Source organism: Rana temporaria, chromosome 1 (assembly GCF_905171775.1).
Source record: "Rana temporaria chromosome 1, aRanTem1.1, whole genome shotgun sequence".
NCBI lineage: Eukaryota > Metazoa > Chordata > Amphibia > Anura > Ranidae > Rana > Rana temporaria.
Genome location: NC_053489.1, coordinates 190,891,025 through 190,910,689, shown reverse-complemented (window position 1 = coordinate 190,910,689; position 19,665 = coordinate 190,891,025). Strand labels below are relative to the sequence as shown.

Here is a 19,665-nt window from a genome sequence, read left to right as displayed (position 1 = left end):
GTTTTGTGTACTCACCACCAAACATGTCCGTTCGGACAGGATTTGAGCGGACGGTTTTAAAACAAGTTTGGAAATAAATGTCTGCTGAAAAACGGCCCGGCGGGCAAATGTACGGTGAAATTCTGTACGCTCGTAACTACACACGACCAAACATGTCTGCTGAAACTGGTCCGCGGGCCAGTTTCAGCAAACATGTTTGGTCGTGAGTATGGGGCCTAAGACTTAGGCCCCATACTCACGAGCAAACATGTCTGCTGAAACTGGCCCGCAGGCCAGTTTCAGCAGACATGTTTGGTCGTGTGTGGGCGCGAGCGGGCCGAATTCCAGCAAACATTTGCCCGCCGGGCCTTTTCCCAGCGGACAAATATTCCTGGACTTGTTTTAAAACAGTCCGCTGGAATCCTGCCCGCTCGGACATGTACGGTCGTCAGTACAGACCTACCGTACATGTCCAGGCGCCCGCCGTCCCTCGCATGCGTCGAATGACTTTGACGCATGCGTGGAAGCATTTTAAAGGCGGGCCGCCCACGTCGCCGCGTCATTGTCGCGGCGACACCGCGTCATCGACGCGGCGACACCGCGGACACGCCCCGCGTATTGTTTACGCGCGGACTTCTGTACGATGGTGTGTACAACCATCGTACAGAAGCCCTCTGGCAGACATGTATGGTGAAAACGGTCCGACGGACCGCTTTCACCATACATGTTTGGTCGTGAGTACCCGGCCTAAGACCCCTTTCACACTGAGGAGTTTTTCAGGCGGTACAGCGCTAAAAATAGCGCTGCTATACCGCCTGAAAAACTCCTGCACTGCACTGCATACTCAGTGTGAAAGCCTGAGGGCTTTCACACTGAGGCGATGCGCATTGCGGGCGGTATTAACCCTTTATTGGCCGCTAGCGGGGGTTAATACCGCCCCGCTAGAGGCCGAATCCCGCGGCAAATCCGATGGTATAGCGCCGTGCAGGTTTAGGAGATATCCACGGTAGCTAAAGCTTAGGCCCCTTTCAGACTGGGGCGGGAGCCGCGCTGGCGGTATAGCGCCGCTAAAAATAGCGGCGCTATACCATCGGATATCCTCTGTATCAGCATATACCGACGTCATCGGCACATGCGCAACGGAAGCAACGGCACGAACGTGCCGTTGCTTCAGCTGACATGCCATTACTGGTGGCTCCCGCGCAGGTATGCAGGAGTGGCATCATCGTGGCTCTGGCCAATCACAGAAATAACTCTATACTATGCTATGTATACTAGCTCATTACTAAAAGCTGATTACTAAGTGTGCCAGGTCTAACTTTGGTACTAGTGAACAGCACAGTCATATTTAGACTGCTGTAACAGGAGAATAGAGGCGTGACTATAAAATGGAAATTATTAGCACAATGCTTACCTGACAGCATATCTATTTTTGTGACATCAATTGCGCTTTTACATATGTTAGTTCATCTATGATACTGTGCATTATACTGTTTTCAGGATTATTAATTAGGAACAAGTTAACGTGCTGTTTTAGTTGTGATCCCATGAGATTACTATTTATTTGGTAACCAATTAACACTTGCTATATCATCTGTAATACTGTGACATCGCTACTGCGTGAATGCATATTCATTAGTTACAGATTACACATGCACTATATCTAAACTTAGCCTTAAGCCCTGTACACACGAACGGATATCTGATGGAATCAAATCCGATGGATTTTTTCTTCGGATATCCGATGAAGCTGACTTTCATCAGTCTTGCCTACACACCATTGGTTAAAAATCTGATTGTGTCCAAACGCGGTGACGTAAAACACTACAACGTGCTGAGAAAAATGAAGTTCAATGCTTCTGAGCATGCGTTGACTTGATTCTGAGCATGCGTGGATTTTTGACCGATGGACTTCCACACAGACAATCGTTTTTTTCTATCGTTTTTTTTATCCATAGGAAAATTTTAAAACATGTTCTATTTTTTTTCACCGATGGAAAACAAACCAATGGGGCCCACACACAATCGGTTCGTCCGATGAAAATGGTCCATCGGTCCGTTTTCATCAGACAAACCGATCATGTGTACAGGGCTTAACAGGTTACCTGCCACCATCAGGCATGCACTACATACAAAGTGCAAAGATCAGGAGTGCACCAACTCCTTTTTGGAACTACTTTCTAAAAGTAGACAGTCAGAGGCATTTAGTAAGAGACATGGTGAGTTTTTAAAGTTTTATTTTTTGTCAACATATTTTGGAAAGTTAAGAAATGTATTTATTTATTTTTACCAGTACAGCATCACTATATGGCTAGTATGGTAGTGGTCACGTGACAGTATGTAATTAAAAATCTTTTTAATATTTTTCTTCAACTTTTTATTTTTTCACACACTGTTACAAGAGTAACATGTTACCACGGTGACACTGTATTACTCTGGGGAAGTGATCAGATTTTTTTTTAACAAACTACTTGATAAATACTTATAACCGTGATCATCACTGTTATAAGCAATCGTTTTTATAGATGGGAACCATTCATTTATTGTGTACTATTGTGAAGCTGTGAGTCACCGCTATCACATGGTACAGATGCACTGTGACTGGCCCTGTCTGTACCATGTGGTCACTGTGACCAATCTCAGACATCAACATTTCAAATTTAATGGCTATAAATCAAAGCCAGTCATTGTTTAAAACTGTCATGTGATCACTGTAATTGGTCACAGTGATCACATGGTACCAGCAATGGATCAGTGCAATGATCTGTTATCCACTGTGTCTGGTGGACACAGCAGGTGACAGATGGCACTGCAGCGTGACCCCTAGGGCACGCGCCAGGAAGGACATGATATGACCTAAGGTTTGGGGCGTGTAGCTATTTTCAGCATTAAAAAACCCCATGCAGTTCAATACTAGCCTTGGGTTCTTGGTGCAGAACAAACTTAATACCTCCACAGCAGTAGCAAATAATGCAAAATGTAAAAAAAAAAAAAGGCATGGGTTCCGCCTCCAAGAGCATGACAGGTCCTTCGGTCTAGTATGGATTTTAAGGGGAACCCCATGCCGAAAAAATGGTGTGGGGTCCCCCAAAAATCCATACCAGACCCTTATCAGAGCACACAGTCCAGAAGCTCAGGAAAGGGGGTGGGGACGAGCGAGCCGGAGCCCCGTTCCTCCTGGACCATACCAGGTCGCATGCCCTCAACATGGCAACATGGGGGGGTGGGTGCTTTGGGGCAGAGGCGGCCCTATGCCCAACCCCAAAGGCCCTTGTCTTCCTTAACATGGGGACAAGATGCTTTGGGGTGGGGGGCACAGGCCCCCCCCTGCATCAAAAAAACCTCACCCCCATGTGGAGAGCATGCGGCCTGGTATGGTTCAGGAGGAGGGGGGGCGCTTGCTCGTCCTCACCCCCTTTCCTGACCTGCCGGGCTGTGTGCTCAAGTAAGGGTCTGGTCCCCCCCACGCCGTTTTTTCATTTAGATTTGGCATGGAGTTCCCCTTCAAGATCATCGGAGTACAAGTTACATGCCAAAGTCGGAGGGCAATCCGACTTTGATCCGACTTCAGTGATATTCAATGGGCTGAAGAAGGATCAAAGTTGGACCAAAGTAGTGCAGGGAGCATTTTCAAAGTCGGACCGACTTGTATCAGACCAGTTAAGATGGCTCCCGAACGAAAACATTGATTTTCACACGTCATGCGACATGAGCTCCCAATGTTGAAGCGTTTATCGTACAAGTGTGAACCCAGCCTTAGGCCTTGTACACACGACCGGATCTGTCCGATGAAAATGGTCCGTGGAGCGTTTTCATCGGACATGTCCACTGGGATCATTTGGTCTGATGGCTGTACACACCATCAGACCAAATTCCCCGCGGACAGGATACGCGGTGACGTGGCCGCGACGATCGCGACCCTGGAAGGTCAATGCTTCCACGCATGCGTCAAATCACTTTCGGCCGAGCGGACATGTTCGGTGAGTCATACAGACGACCGAACATGTCCGACGGACAGGCTTCCAGGGGACATGTTTCTTAGCATGCTAAGAAACATTTGTCCGCTGGAAACCTGTCCGCTCGGCCGGGAATCCGGTCCGGTCGGCCATACAGACGACCGAACATGTCCGCGGAAACTGGTCCGCGGACCAGTTTCAGCAAACATGTTCGGTCGTGTGTACGAGGCCTTAGAGAGGCATGTGAGCTGTCTACTGGTCACACCTGGTGGCAATCTGCATCCGTTTTCTGTATATTCTCTCTGTTATTAAGGTGCAGACCTACGCAAGTTTCTTTTTCACTCTAATTTAGAAACTGGTGCAGGTGGCACAAATAGACCTGAATCAGATCTATCTGCTCTGTTAATGTGGTGCATGCCAATTCTGACGGTTTCCTGTGCCTCAGAATTAATTGATAAACAAAGACGTTTTACAACCTTAAAAAAAAATTCAGTGATAAAATGAATGGAAATTAGCTATCTAGCTGTAATTGGATGAATGTGTGTCTCAAATAACAAATTTACAAGGCAGTATAAGATAATTTGAACCATTTTCAGGCACTCCAATGATCTGTGTGCTTCTCTGCGTCTGAGGATAAATGATATAAAAAGTTTGCAGAATCACTGTTTCTTGCTGTTTACAATCATCTTTAGAGTAAAACTCCTTCAGGTATATTCAAATTATGCACCATCTGCTGCTTAGCTATCTGTCATTTCTTTTTCTAGTGAACATATTTTCTCGATGTTGCCAATCATTTTCCATAATTTCTAATCACCACATCTACTCGCTTAATTAAAGAAAATTCAAAAAGTGAACTTTGATGAGTTTACACCATAAGTTATATCCCATGCCAAGCACAATCTCTGTACACAGTCATTTACACAGGAACAGACTCCCATTACGATGATGTAAAGTACACATAGATGACAACCATTTAACCTGTGTGACCCTGTTACAGGAAGTGAATTAAATCCGCTATCACAAGCAGCTAAAGGCCATCCGTAAATCAGAATGTGCATGCATTGCTTTACAGTGGATGTTCTGAAAAGTCAAGTGCACCCCAAACAATTTCACAGCACAGCAGCTAATGCTGATGACCCATTAGTATAGGCTGAAGAAGTAGTATTAAATCTGTATTCACTTGTGATTTTATACTGGAAAACTTAAGATACTTCGACTTTCATTAGATTGCATGAACAAGTTCTGTCTTGGGTAGTGGTACAATCACCACAACTTGTCTTTTTAAATCTGAACACACACTGAACACTGGACACAATTCAAACAACAGTTACAACTGCTTTATGGTGACAGCCATTCTGTATATAGTCCCAGAATAGTGAAAAACATGCATCTTTCCCCCACTGGCCAACCCACTAAAATTGTATGATCAGGTAATTCTCAAATTACCCTTTGCCCCCTTAGCATAACCCAGTATTTTTTTTTTTTTCAATTCTCTTGTTTTGGTAACATGAACTAGCTTTATATGCAGTTGATGCTGTTTACCGGTGTGTTTTTAGGTGCTTTTTGCTTTTTTGAACACACCTTTGTTATGCTGTTTGCGGTATGCCCTGGGTTGATAATGTCACAAGAGGGCGGGGTCACCTGGTTACTTTACTGGATAGCCCCATCCCTTAGTTATCTAAGAACTGTCAGAAGGTGGAGTTTTCAGAAGGCAGGAGCAAACCTTTTTTTGGGTAGGTGGCGTTCATCATGATTGACACTGGATTTACTTCGGGGGACATTGTATTTGTTTTTTAATAAAGGAATTATCAAAAACTGTCTATGTTTTTATACATTTTTTTTACACTTTTTTGGTGAATGAGTAGGGGTACAATGTAGCCCATACTTGTTCCCATAGGGGTGGGGACCAGGATTTGGGGGATCCGTTTAGATTTTGATAAGCCCCTTGTCCGCAGACACCACAGAACCATCGGCTAGGGCATGTGGTGTGGTATGGAGGGCGTTTGCCCCCCCTTTTTTCCTGACCTGCCAGGGTCTGATATGGATTTTTGGGGAGGACCCCAAGCCATTTTTTTTTAACGTTTTGGCATGGTATGGATTAGGAGGGCCTCATGCCGTTGTTTTCTCTTACTTTTTCTTTCCCGGCAATTTCTTTTTACATTCAGCTGCTAGTGGCCCCCTGTTCCATAACAACTGGATATTCACAGTTTGTGAAGGAGAAACTAAAAACACATGTAAAAACGCATCAAAAATACAACACTTATGTTTTAGGGACAAGTCCATTGAAGTCTTTTACACACAAAACGCAATCACTGACCCTTCCTAAAAAATGTACCAGCTAAAAAATGCATAGATGTGTCCTAAAGGAAACCCTGTTAAATGAACTGTAGTGCATTTCTGCAAAATGCACTAAAAAATGCATAGGTTTGAACCTAGCCTTAAGGACCTAGCAAAGCGTTGTTCACGCACAATGCTTGCATAACTCTTCTAACCAATGCTGGTTTGAATATCAACACAGCACCATGTTTTCCTCTCAAACAGGAAGTTATAAACACATTACATTTTTAACAGGTCAACAAAAGTTCATCTGTACATATTATTTTGATAGAGACCACACATGGGGAAATGTGCTTAATATTTTTTTCTCTCACATGCACTTTAAAGGTGCCTAATGACGCTACATGCTTTTGCATCTAGATTTCCTACTATTCAGCTTTTTTTCTGGAAGTTTGTCCCATTGGTACCTTTCAGCTTCCACATACAGGGAGCCTGCCATAACCTAGATTGTCCCTAGTCCAAATTTTGTCTTACAGCTAGACTATAGCCAGTCTGAGCTTTATTTATGTAATATGGGTTCATTTGGTTTCTCCTTAGCCCAGTGATATTGTTGCTGCCTGCTTCTGGGGAGTGTCCTCCAGTAGATGGATTGAGAAGATACAATGTTTTGGGTTATAAATATTTATTCTGACCTGGCCTGTGGGCGAAGGAAGAGGATACATATTTGATGAAACCTTTTAGAAGAGCCTTTTGCCAGATGCCTCGTACACACGACTGGTTTTCCTGTCGGGAAAACTGCCATGAGAGCTTTTGGCCGGGAAAACCGGCCCTGTGTATGCCCCATCGCAGTTTTTTTCCAACAGGAAAACTGCTGGAAAAAAAAAAGAGAACCAGGTCTATTTTTTCCCGGCTGTCCTATGTGAAAAACTGCAACGGAGCTTACACATGGCCAGGATTCCCGACCAAAGCTTCATTGCAGTTTTCCTGTCAGGAAAACCTCTTGTGTGTAGGGGGAAAAACTTACCGAACAGGTTTTCGGTTTTCCCCCTCTGGATTCCCTTTTCTTCCTTTTTACCACCGGGAATCCCATACGTGTGTACTAGGCATGAGTGTATGTGAGTGCAGAGGTCCTTGCCTTCCAGGCCTGCTGCCTTGGGAGGGTGTTCTCCAGAGAGATCCAGATTCCAGAATTTGCCTTTTAGTTTTTTTTACTGGTGAGGAAGTTGAAGAATCTCCCAACATCTCCCAAGTATCCTATCTCCCAACATCTCACTTGCGCTAATACATTTTTCAAAAGAAGATTAAAAGACCTAAAGTTTATCTGTTGTCCTTGGTGCGTCAGTGATTGTCTGGGTGCAGCTAAAGGGCAATTCATTTGTGGGAAGGCAGGAGAGACCATTACAATCCATGACCCTTTGACAGAGGCTGGCCAAACGGCTGGCTTCTGTTGTACCGGCTGCCGTACACACGGACCGAATGCTGGCTGGTTTCTATTAATCTGGCTGATGTCATTCGGCCCGTGTGTGCTAGGGTTTAGTCACAGACATAACACCACATACAAATCTGTCTAGAACAGTGGTTCTCAACCTTCTAGTGCCGTGACCCCTTGATAAAATTTCCCAAGTTGTGGGGACCTCTAACAGTAAAATTATTTTCGTGGCGTGGGTTGTCAACACCCACCCAAGGCAAGACAAGTAATTTGCACCCCTAACCCACGGACATTTAGCGCTCCCTGGGTCCTTTTAATGGCAACTATAATTGCAGGTAGTGTCTCCGGCTTCACTGTGTTTCCAACTTTGTGGTGTCTCGTAGCAGTCACACCTATGCCTCCCACTTCACATTTCTTACCAGTCAGCTGACCTCTATTCTTTGCCCCCCAGCCATGCCGTGTACTGAAAGGGCACCTGCGAAGAGGCTGAGTGGGCGGCCATGTGCTCCAGGGATAGCCCTGCTGGGTGGCTGCAAAAAGGCAGGAAACAGCCCAGGATAGGCTGACCCCTGGCAAATCATCATTTGACCCCCAGGTTGAGAACCACTGGTCTAGAATAAAGTGATCACTAAATTAGTTTTAGCCCCTACTCATATGCTATATAACAGTTTTAATTTTGAGCATCATGATTGCAATTCTGCAAATCCTTTTCTTCTTTCTATCGGGTTTCCACATGAAATTGCTGCAACAGAGCTGAAGAGATACACACATATTGCCTAATTATTTAACCTCCCTGGCGGTATGATTCTGTCTGGAATTACGTACCGAAAGCGGTACAATTTTTTTCATGGAAATTTGCAATTCTTAGTAATTACTTACTTAAACCTGACCAAAACAAGACTCTAGTAGACATTCCAGATGTGAAAAATTTGAAACACAAACACATGAATTATAATTAATCAATAATATAATTTTATTCAATAAAGCAATGAAAAATAAAGAAATTAGTCAAAGAAAGAAATTCAATACACATCCATAGTGTGAAACAGTTTGAAACAGGGAACTAGACAAAGTCCGACATTGCAATCTGGGCAATAGTACCTTGATTCTTTTCGGACTTTTTTCCCATTTTCATCCCTCTTGGAACAGCAAACGACGCACATCCTGGTAGGCGCTAACTTTCGTGCGGTTGGCGGTACAAATTCTACAAAATGACGACCTGTCAGGCGTTCTGGATTCCCAACGTCAACAGAGCGTCGTCCGGGTCTGTTAGCAGATACTGATGGCGTTGGGTGATTGATAAAGATCTGCTCAGCCACCTTCCATATAAAGTCAGAATGAACAAGAGGTATGTTCATGTTTTCTTTATAAATAATATAAGCGTTCCAAAGACATTGTTCAAGGAGATGCCTGAACATCTTTTTATAGTACTTCTTTTGTTGTTTTCGCATCGCCGGGTAAAATGTCATTGCCTGATTGGCTCGGTCGACACCTCCCATTGTGTGGTTATAGTCGATCACGACTTGTGGTTTCAGCACATCTTTTCCGTATTTTGTGCGGACCATGGTAGTGGAGGTGCTGTGCACAGTGCTCATGAGACACACGTCCTTTTTGTCTAGCCAGCGCATTGCCATCATTTTACCCTTTTGAAAGGCAACCATCTCTCCTTTTTTTAATTTCTTCTTGCCAAACGTAGATGGCATGTCACGCCGGTTTGGCCTAACGGTACCATACCCATCCGTTTTATTGAGGAGCAAAACCTCATAAAGTTCCGGTGACGTATAAAAATTGTCCGTTGTCACGCAGTATCCCTGGTTCAGTAATGGGTCCAGCAGTGAAAGGACAGACGATGTGGCCATCCCATAGCGGCTGTACCTGGGATTGAACTTGGTACCTTTCCCAGTGTAAATGACCGCATTCCATACATACCCGGTGGATGATTCAAAGAGCATATAACATTTGATGCCAAAGCGTGCTCTTTTGGACGCAATAAATTGGATCCAACTCAGGCGTCCCTTGTAGGCCATCAGACTTTCGTCCACACTGACATCCCTTTCTGGCACATAGGTCCGCTGAAAGTTGGCGACAATCATCTGGCACACCTCCCAGATTTTTTTTAGCTTTGGCGCAGGATGCGTGGCCTCGTCAAATTCTTCGTTGTTGGCGAAGTGTAAGTTTTTCATAATTAGTGAAAAACGATACTCGGACATCACAGTGCCAAAAAATGGAGTGGCCAGCATCTTATTGGTGGTCCAGTACCATTTCTGGAGCGGTTTGCCCACCACCCCCTGAAGGATGATGAGTCCCAGAAAATTCCAGATGTCCTCCTCAGTGACCGGGTCCCATTTTCTGGATCTGGAAAATCTGCCACGCAGCGTAGCAGATTGCTGATCGTGGTAACGATTGGTCTCCGTCACAATTTTTTAAATTACCTCCTCAGATAGAAAAAGTTTCAGGTACGCCAGAGGGTTGTTGGCCTCCACATCAACCTTCATCCCAGGAGATCCAGTGAATCGGAACCTCGGGGGCGCTGCCTGGTCCGCATCGCTGTCTATAGGGCACCAAGTGCGCATATCACTCAGGTCAGGTGCGGGATCATCGGCGGCGTCACTTTCTGGATCAGTCTCAGTGTCAGATCCAGATGATAAATCTCCCCACGATTCACTGTCGCTCTGATCTGCGATCAACTCTGTGTCGCTGCTGCTATCGCTGTCGCTCAGCTGATCCAAAAGCGCATTTGAAGGACAGCGCTTTTTTGATGCCATTTTTTATAGGGTTATATATGTTTTTATATGTCACAAATGACAATGGCAAGGGGCACTGAAAGGGCACTGTGTCAGTTTTCAAGGTGATACAGTGTAATCCTCTCAGATTACATTGTATCACCACCTTTTTATGTGTTTGTGTTGGTGCAACTTTTGAATTTCCCTCCCAGTTCCGTTCCCATGCACCATTGCGGTGCAGGGAACGGAACCAGGAAGTCAGATGAGCGATGGACGGAGCGGCGGGGGTTTCGGCGGCGATCACAGCAATGATAGATCATCGCTGGATCGCCTGGAGAAGGTAAGGAACACCGCTGCGCTCTCTGCACATCCACCCCGAGCGTGACTCGGGGATACCGATCGTAACATAAAAAACCCACCCCGAGTCACACTCGGGTTTACCGCCAAGGGGGTTAAACGTCCTAATCCATGACTTCTGTTAAAGGAGTTCTAAAGGAAAACATTTTTTTGCCTAAAATTAATGTCTGCAAGGTAGACAGACAGAATAGTGTAATGATTCTGTTAAAAAATGAGTAAATACCTATTAAATTCCTTCATCTATATCACCTCCGGCGTTCTAGTTTCTGTTCTCTCATTCACTTCCTGGTTTGCGGGGCTCGTTCATGTAAGAACTACATTTCCCAGTATGAATTGCGGCACGCCCAGTAATTCACACCTCCTTGAGGTCTCTAACACGTAGAGAGCGTCCTGCCACACAGATGTAGTTCCCAGGAGGGGGTGAGCACGTTACTCACCACCGCAGTAAAGCCTCCTGCACGGTGGTCAGTAAAATCAAACAAGCAGGAAGTGAACAGAACAGAGAAGAAATAGAGCAACTTCTGAGCAAAAACGAACAATGAGGAAGTGAAAAGAGGAATGTCTGCAGGTAAAGGATGCTTATTATGAAAAACATTGTTTTCCTTTACAATCCCTTTAATGCACAAATATGACAGCAATCTCAGTTCTCTACATAGATACAGAAATCATTGGGGACAGACCTTCTCACCTCAACTCTATCAGTGGAAACATATAAGTAAACATCAGAAGATTGTGGTGCAACTATGGGTACTTTAATGATGCAAAATTGTGAAGAGAAATATATCTCATAGGGCTGAAATCTTACAGCTGGCTAACTACAAAGGACAGGACAGAAATGACAAACAATGAATTTACACAGACACACCATTAAAGAACATAAGGAAGATGATTTCTGCATACCTGTGTGTGATGCAATTGCCTATATGCTTCAGTCTAATGCTCTCCCTGCTAACTTAATGCTGTGGGTTACAGGTAACAGGTGTTTCATGTGTGATTCATCTCTCTCTGTAAAGACTGTTCATATGTTAAGTAAGGCTAGCTTTTGAAAGGCCTTTAATTGTGTGACAACGCTGTCTACAACCTAGTGATTCTCAGAGGTGTTAATAGGTGTCAAACTGGATACAGACGAAACGTCTGCTTAGGAAACTCAGTGTGTGAAGGTGGTTTGTTGTTTAAGGAATGTGCAGTGATTAGACATGATAATTGTCGGTCGGTGCCGACCTGTCTAGAAAGTTTTAGTAATTAGCCTTAGTGTGTGATTAGGGGGGGTGGAGATTTCATTGTTGCTTCAATGTCTTGTACTGTATAAAAAGCTGAGAAGAAAAACCATTAAAGTCTGTCTTGTTCTAGCAGTAAGCCTGGACTAATGTGTGGCTTAATGGGCGATCTCAGGGATATCCCTCCTAGTGGAATATTGGGGTGATGTTCTTATGGAAGAAGGGAATCTTTGACGGGGATATCATACCGATACCGACACACTGTGGGACAACATTTGTCCCCACCAAACCACACTACATGACTACATGAATGTTTAGGTTCTTAAAGGGAATGTTAAAACTACTCAGGAAAGGAGAACTTTTGAACTTAAGCCTCATACACACGATCGGATTTTCCGCAGACAATGCCTAAGACTTTTGTTCTGAAGGGCGTTGGCCAGGAACTTGTCTTGCATTCAAACTGCACACAATTGTCGGCCAACAAACACAAACATAGTTGTTCGTGTAATGCAGGCCATACACGGTCGAACTTCGAACAAATTTTCTTTTCAAAATCAGAAAGTTTTTTTTTTTTTGTGATCCGATGATGCCACATTGACTTTCGAAATTCGGCCGACCAAACCTTCATGTTGCCGGGAATATTCGTTTCTCTCCGGGAATATTCTTTTCTTGCACATGCGCATTTTTTTTTCTATTACATTTCTCGCACGATTCTCCCATCATTGATCAGAAAATCGTTCGTTTTTCAAAAAATTTCCAACATGTCAGATTTCTCAAATTTGTTTGCCGCACGAAAATCGGCTGTTGCTGCAGCCCACGGTGCGAAATTCATACGAAAATTCTTTGATATGATTTTCGAAAGAAAATTCGAACCGTGTATGGCCGCCTTAATTTAGTTAAAACAGTGTGTACTTTGTAACACCTTTCAATTTCATTAAGATGAAAATTATATCCAGGGACAGGTTAGCTTCACGGTGAAAGTGATAATTTTCTCCTTAACCACTGTCAGACCGGAAGATTTTCCCCCTTAATGACCAGGCCATTTTTTCGTGATATGGCACTGCGTCGCCTTAACTGACAATTGCACGGTCATTCGACGCTGTACCCACACAATTTTTTTCCCACAAACAGAGCTTTCTTTTGGTGGTATTTGATCACATCCGTGGTTTTTATTTTTTGTGCTATAAACAAAAAAGGAACGACAATTTTGAAAAATTTTGCTATAATAAATATCCAAAAGAACTAAAAAAAAAAAAATTTCTTTATCAGTTTAGGCCAATATGTATGCAATAAACGTATATTGATTGGTTTGCTAAAAGTTATAGCGTCTAAAAAAATAGGAGATATATTTATGGCATTTTTATTATCATTTTTGTTTTTTACTAGTAATGGCGGCGATCTCAAATTTTTAGCAGAACTGCGACATTGCGGCCGACAGATCTGACACTTTTTTGGGACTATTGACATTTATACAGCGATCAGCGCTATAAAAATTCACTGATTACTGTGTAAATGTCACTGGCAGGGAAAGGGTTAACACGGTTTACATTTTTCCACAAATAGAGCTTTCTTTTGGTGGTATTTGATCACCCCTGTGGTTTTTATTTTTTGCGCTATAAACAAAAAAAGAATGACAACTTTGAAAAAAAAATATATTTTTTTACTTTTTGCTATACTAAATATCCCCCCCAAAAAAACAAAAAAATATAAAAAAAAAATATTTCTTTAGCAGTTTAGGCCGATATGTATTCTTCTACATATTGTTTTAGGGGGTAGATTTATGGCATTTTCATTATTGTTTTTTTTTTACTAGTGGCAGCAATCTGCGATTTTTAGTAGGACTGCGACATTTCGGCCGACAGATTGGACACTTTTGACACTTTTATGGGACCATTGGGACCTGAGATCAGTGCTATAAAAATGCACTGATTACTGTGTAAATGTCACTGGCAGGGAACAGGTTAACACTAGTTGGCAGTCAAGGGGTTAAATGTGTTCCCTGGGAGATGCTACTAACTGTGGGGGATGGAACTGACTGAAGGAGGAGAGAGATCACCGTTCCTAATCACTAGGAACAGCAGATCTCTCTCTCCTCCCCTATCAGAATGGGGATCTGTCTGTTTGACAGATTCCCCGTTCTGGCTCTCGTGATCGTGGGTGGCTGGCGGACATGCCTGCTATGGCTCTTAAAGGTTTGCGGGAACGAACAGATCTGCCGGTGTATAATGGCGGGCGACTGGTCGCCAAGTGGTTAAAAAAGTAGAAAAGGTGTTGAGATCCCATATGCATATTTCAGCTTTTTCATCTAAACATTGCACACGCACGAGGGAGGTAAATACTTTAAAATTATTTTTCTAAGTACCATAGGCTTGGACTGGACAGAAGGCTGCTGCTGTGGAATGAGGTAGACATACATTCACCGGCCACCGTATTAGGTACACGTGTTCAATTGCTTGGTAACAGAAATTGCTGATCAGCCAATCACATGGAAGCAACTCAATGCATTGAGGCATCTAGACTTGATGAAGACGAATTGCTGAAGTTCAAACCGAGCATCAGAATGGGGAAGAAAGGGTATTTAAGTGACTTTGAATGTGGCATGGTTGTTGGTGCCAAACAGGCTGGTCTAAGTATTTCAAAAACTGCTGATCTATTGGGATTTTCACACACAACCATTTCTAGGGTTTACAGAGAATGTTCAGAAAAAGAGAAAATACCCAGTGAGCGGGAGTTGTGTGGAGGAAAATGCCTTGTTGAAGTCAGAGGAGAATGGGCAAAAGAAAGACAACAGTGACTCAAATAACCACTCGTTACAACCAAGCTATGCAGAATACCATCTCTGAACTCACAACACATCCAACCTTGAAGCAGATACAGCAAGAGAAGACCACAACGGATGTCACGTCTGACGAGTCTCAATTTCAGCTGCGACATTCAGATGGTAGCGTCAGAATTTGGCGTAAACAACATAAAAGCATGGATCCATCCTGCCTTGTATCTTTGGTTCAGGCTGGTGATGGTGTAATGGTGTGGGGTATAATTCCTTGCCACACTTTGGTCCCCTTAGTACCAATTGAGCAGCGTTTAAACGTCATGGCCTACCTGAGTATTGTTGCTGACCATGTCCATGCCTTTATTTTTATTTTTTTGTATAATCAGTATTTATTTGTTTTCCAAAAATCCATACAAAGTGAATAAAGATAACAAAAATAAAGAGAAGAACATAAAAGTAAAAACATCAAGCATATGTTCCATCTGTAAGGGAGACATCACTTCTGAGCAACACCGTTAACAATAGTTAAAGCGGTTGTAAACCCGCATTGACATTTTTTTTTTTAACCTGCAAGGCAAAAGCCATAATGAGCTAGTATGCACCGCATATTAGCTCATTATGAAATACTTACTTTGGAACGAGGTAGGGAACTTACCTGGTCCACGCTGAGCCGAGCGTGTATTCCGGGTATCGCCGCTCCAGCGCTGTGATTGGCTGGAGCGGCGATGACGTCCTTTCCGGCATGGGTCGGCGGGGCCGGCCCTTCAGCCGAGGATCCCCCCTGCGCATGCGCCGCTGCAATCAGCGGCGCATTGCGAGGGGAATATCTCCTAAACCGTACATGTTTAGGAGATATTCTTTATACCTACAGGTAAGCCTTATTATAGGCTTACCTGTAGGCAAAAGTAAAAAAAGTGGGTTTACAACCACTTTAAGCCCATTAATAGGAGCAAAAACCAACATAACCCTACATTTTACCATTTTACATTAATTATAGCTACAAAAAGAAATGGCTCCCCTCCAGTTGGTCCATAGCTAAAACCTGCTCTAGCAATATTAGTCATAACTCAGGTCATACAGGAGTGGACCACTTAGGTACAAACACTTCTATTTACATGTAATACAATAAAAGTGCTGCTAACTGGGCTCAATGTGTATTTTTTCTGACCGCTACAGGAGGCCAGACCCCTAAAGAATCAAAGAAACGCAACCCTCCATAACTCCTGAGAACTTAAAAAGAGAGAAAAAGTTTTGTACAAATGTCCAAACCAATGGCTGGGTCACAAAACAAGCTAACAAAATGCTGACTGAAAATGTGTAGCTGTATATATGAGGGACCCTAGGCAGACAGGGACAATGTTGCCCTCCCAGGTTACCAATCTATACGATGGCTGTTTCTAGGACTCTAATATAACAGGGGTGATTAATCGCTCTTCTCCAATTCTGTAATAGAGTAGAGTAATACATCCACATCTCTGTTGACCCTCACTTTCTTTACAATAACTATGGTAGGCTTCTTCAAACCATAGAAGGAGATCTCAAAAGATTGCGGGCTGCTACCCTCACCTGGTACACACATTAACGCACGGAAAATGAATGTTTTACCTCAGAATCTTTACTATTCTTTATACGATACTGATTGCCACATACGTTTTTTCGACGTTTACGCAAATTATTTATAGCTTTTGCCTGGCAGGACATGCGACCCATGTTAGCCCATTCAATCCTGCGCAGATGCAAGACAGATGGTGACCTTGAGCTACCAGACAATAACCTTTACTATAAAGTGATGTCCATTCATTTATGACTACAGTTTACCCATCTCCTGACAGCTACCTCCAGCAGCATAATGCACCATGTCATACAGCTCAAATCATCTCAAAATGTTTTTTTGAACATGACAATGAGTTCACTCCACTCCAATTGTCTCCACAGTCACGAGATCTCAATCCAACAGAGCACCATTGGAATGTGGTGGAACGGGAGATTCGCATCATGGATGTGCAGCCAAAAAATCTGCAGCAGATGTGTGATCGTATCATATCAATATGGACCAAAATCTCTAAAGCCTCGTACACACGACCGAGGAACTCGACGGGCGAAACACATCGTTTTCCTCGTCGAGTTCCTTGTTAGGCTGTCGAGAAACTCGACAAGCCAATTTTCTCCATTCCCGTCAAGGAAATAGAGAACATGCTCTCTTTTTGGCTCGTCGAGTTTCTCGACAGTTTCCTCGACGAAAATGTACACATGACCGATTTCCTCGGCAAAAAAATATCTCCCAGCAAGTTTCTTGCTGGTTTTTGCCGAGAAACTCGGTCGTGTGTACGAGGCCTGAGGAATTTTTCCAACACCTTGTTGAATCTATGCCATGAAGAATTAAGGCCCGTACACACGATCAGATTTTGAGATGAGAATTGTGTATTGACAGGCTGTTGTCAGAAAATCCGACCGTTTCTACGCTCCATCGGACAATTGTTGTCATATTTTCCGCCAACAAATATTGAAAAGCTTGCTTTAAAATTTTCCAACAACAAATCAACAACAGCAGGGGCGCGCTCGTGCCCGCACGGCGCAAAATTCAAAGTGATGTATATATACATGTTACTTTGCGCAGCCGTGCCATTCTGCCTATGTATATGTATGGGCGGCCGTCGGAAAGTGGTTAAAGCTTAGCTGGGGCTGTTTGTGAGAGATTAAGTAAGAGTATTAAAGGGGTTGTAAAGGAAAACATAATAAGCATCCTTTACCTGCAGACATTCCTCTTTTTACTTCCTCATTGTTCGTTTTTGCTCAGAAGTTGCTCTATTTCTTCTCTGTTCTGTTCACTTCCTGCTTGTCTGCTTTACTGACCACCGTGACGGGAGGGTTTACTGCGGGGGTCAGTAACATGCTCACCCCCTCCTGGGAACTACATATGTGCAGCAGGACGCTCTCTACGTGTTAGAGACTTCAAGGAGGTGTGAATTACTGGGCATGCCGCAATTCATACTGGGAAATGTAGTTCTTACATGAACGAGCGCCGCAAACCAGGAAGTGAATGAGAGAACAGAAACTAGAATGCCGGAGGTGATATAGATGAAGGAATTTAATAGGTATTTACTCGTTTTTTAACAGAATCATTACACTATTCTGTCTGTCTACCTTGCAGACATTAATTTTAGGCAAAAAAATAATTTCCTTTGCAACTCCTTTAAGTAAGAGATTTAACTCCTTGTCTGCATATTTCTGAGGCACTTGTCAACTGAGGGTTAAATCTCTTGCTAACAAGCGACTAAAATCACACATGCAGCTGGGCATCAAACTTGGTATCACTCAGCAAAAATGTTAAGTGCTCTAATAAAGCTAATCAGGAATAAGAAAGGCTCAAGCACAGGTAATTATCCAATGAACCTAAATCAATTGCTGCTTCAGATCAATAGGGTAAGAACCTTTCAAGACCCAAGCAGACTCCTCTTGTCCTTCACAGATCATTGCTTTATATTCACATATCACAGCAGAGCCATTTAGTGCGCATCAATCTCACTACTGATGTGACTACAATGAGCACAATTTAATCAGACCCGTCTCTGTACACTGGGGAATTTCATTTCATTCTAACTTCTAACCAAAAGCTCAGCTGATCAATATGGAAAAAGAGCAGAGGGTCCGGGTGGACTACCTATTTTTTTCTTGAAGTCCTGCAGTAGAAAATAGATTTCGAGTTAGAAAATTAAATAAACTATGTACATCCAACAACACCGAGTCCCCTGTGCCAAATGCTTAGGATTAAATTGTTAGTTACAATTGGGTTTGCATAGAGCAGCAGGTGTCTGCCTTTGGGACATTATGTTCACTTGTAGAGCAGGTGCAGTACGTGTCATAGTAGGTTGTTGAACCTATCTGTACTTAAAGGTCTTGATCGAAGTACATCTCACTGAAAAAGTGCTAGACTTTGGCCAGGAGCTAAAAGAGCAGCAGATGATCACTTGTCTGTGTATTATGGCATAGAAATTGCTTGTTCATTGTAAGAAAAGCATCTGAGAAAACTGTTTGCCAAAATCAAGATCCCATATTCCACATGGTACTTCACAATAAACAGCTATGGAAATGAAAAGCAGCCACACAGTATATAAACCAACTGCACAGCGGAAGTAAGTATGACATATTTTGTGTTATGGTGAAGTGACCATGGTGCACACAACTCAAAAGTGCTGAGAGGTAACACTGGGGCAGTTATGACACCTCTGGGCTGCCACTCCAGGGGCATATTCACCATAGGCTTTTCTGTTCTTATTCGACCCCCGACCAGATCAGTGCGGCACTCCTCTCCTACCAGATCGGGTAGAGTCACCGACTATCATAGCAGCCTCCACCGTTACTAACCCTTCCAGGCCCCCATCAATCCAGAAGATTTGCATGGCTTCCCCAGCCACCCCAAACCGGGCTACGCCAGCTCCTCCACCACACGCCGATAGCAGCATCGCCAACACCAACACTGGCCAGAAGGCCAGACAAACCCCCGGCCCTCCGCCTCGACCCAATGGTTCTCCATCCTCATCAGGAGGCTTTTGCCATTACGCCAGCAGGTTTTGCATATGCCATCGCCATCCCTTTCCACCTCGCCATGTACTGGGGACGGTTAGCACAGCGCCACCTCCTGGCAACTGATAAGAACAGATACTACACTTGATCTTAGCCAAAAGGCCGAGAAGCGATGTGGACATTTTATGTATGAACAGAGGATCAGTGTTTCCCCTAGTGAGGCCACCCCCCCCCCACACAGTAAGAACACACCCAGGGACATACTTAACCCCTTCCCTGCCCCCTAGTGTTAACCCCTTCTATGCCAGTGGCATTTAAATAGTAATCCAATGCATTTTTATAGCACTGATCGCTATAAAAAGCCAATGGTCCCAAAAATGTGTCAAAAGTGTCTGAAGTGTCCGCCATAATGTCGCAGTACCGAAAAAAA

The 19,665-nt window shown here is 43.7% G+C and overlaps 1 pseudogene; it reads right to left on the bottom strand.

Moving 5' to 3' along the window:
• Nucleotides 1-19,274: 19,274 nt before the first annotated feature.
• LOC120925185 lies at nucleotides 19,275-19,409 on the bottom strand (annotated as a pseudogene).
• Between the last annotated feature and the right edge of the window lie 256 nt (nucleotides 19,410-19,665).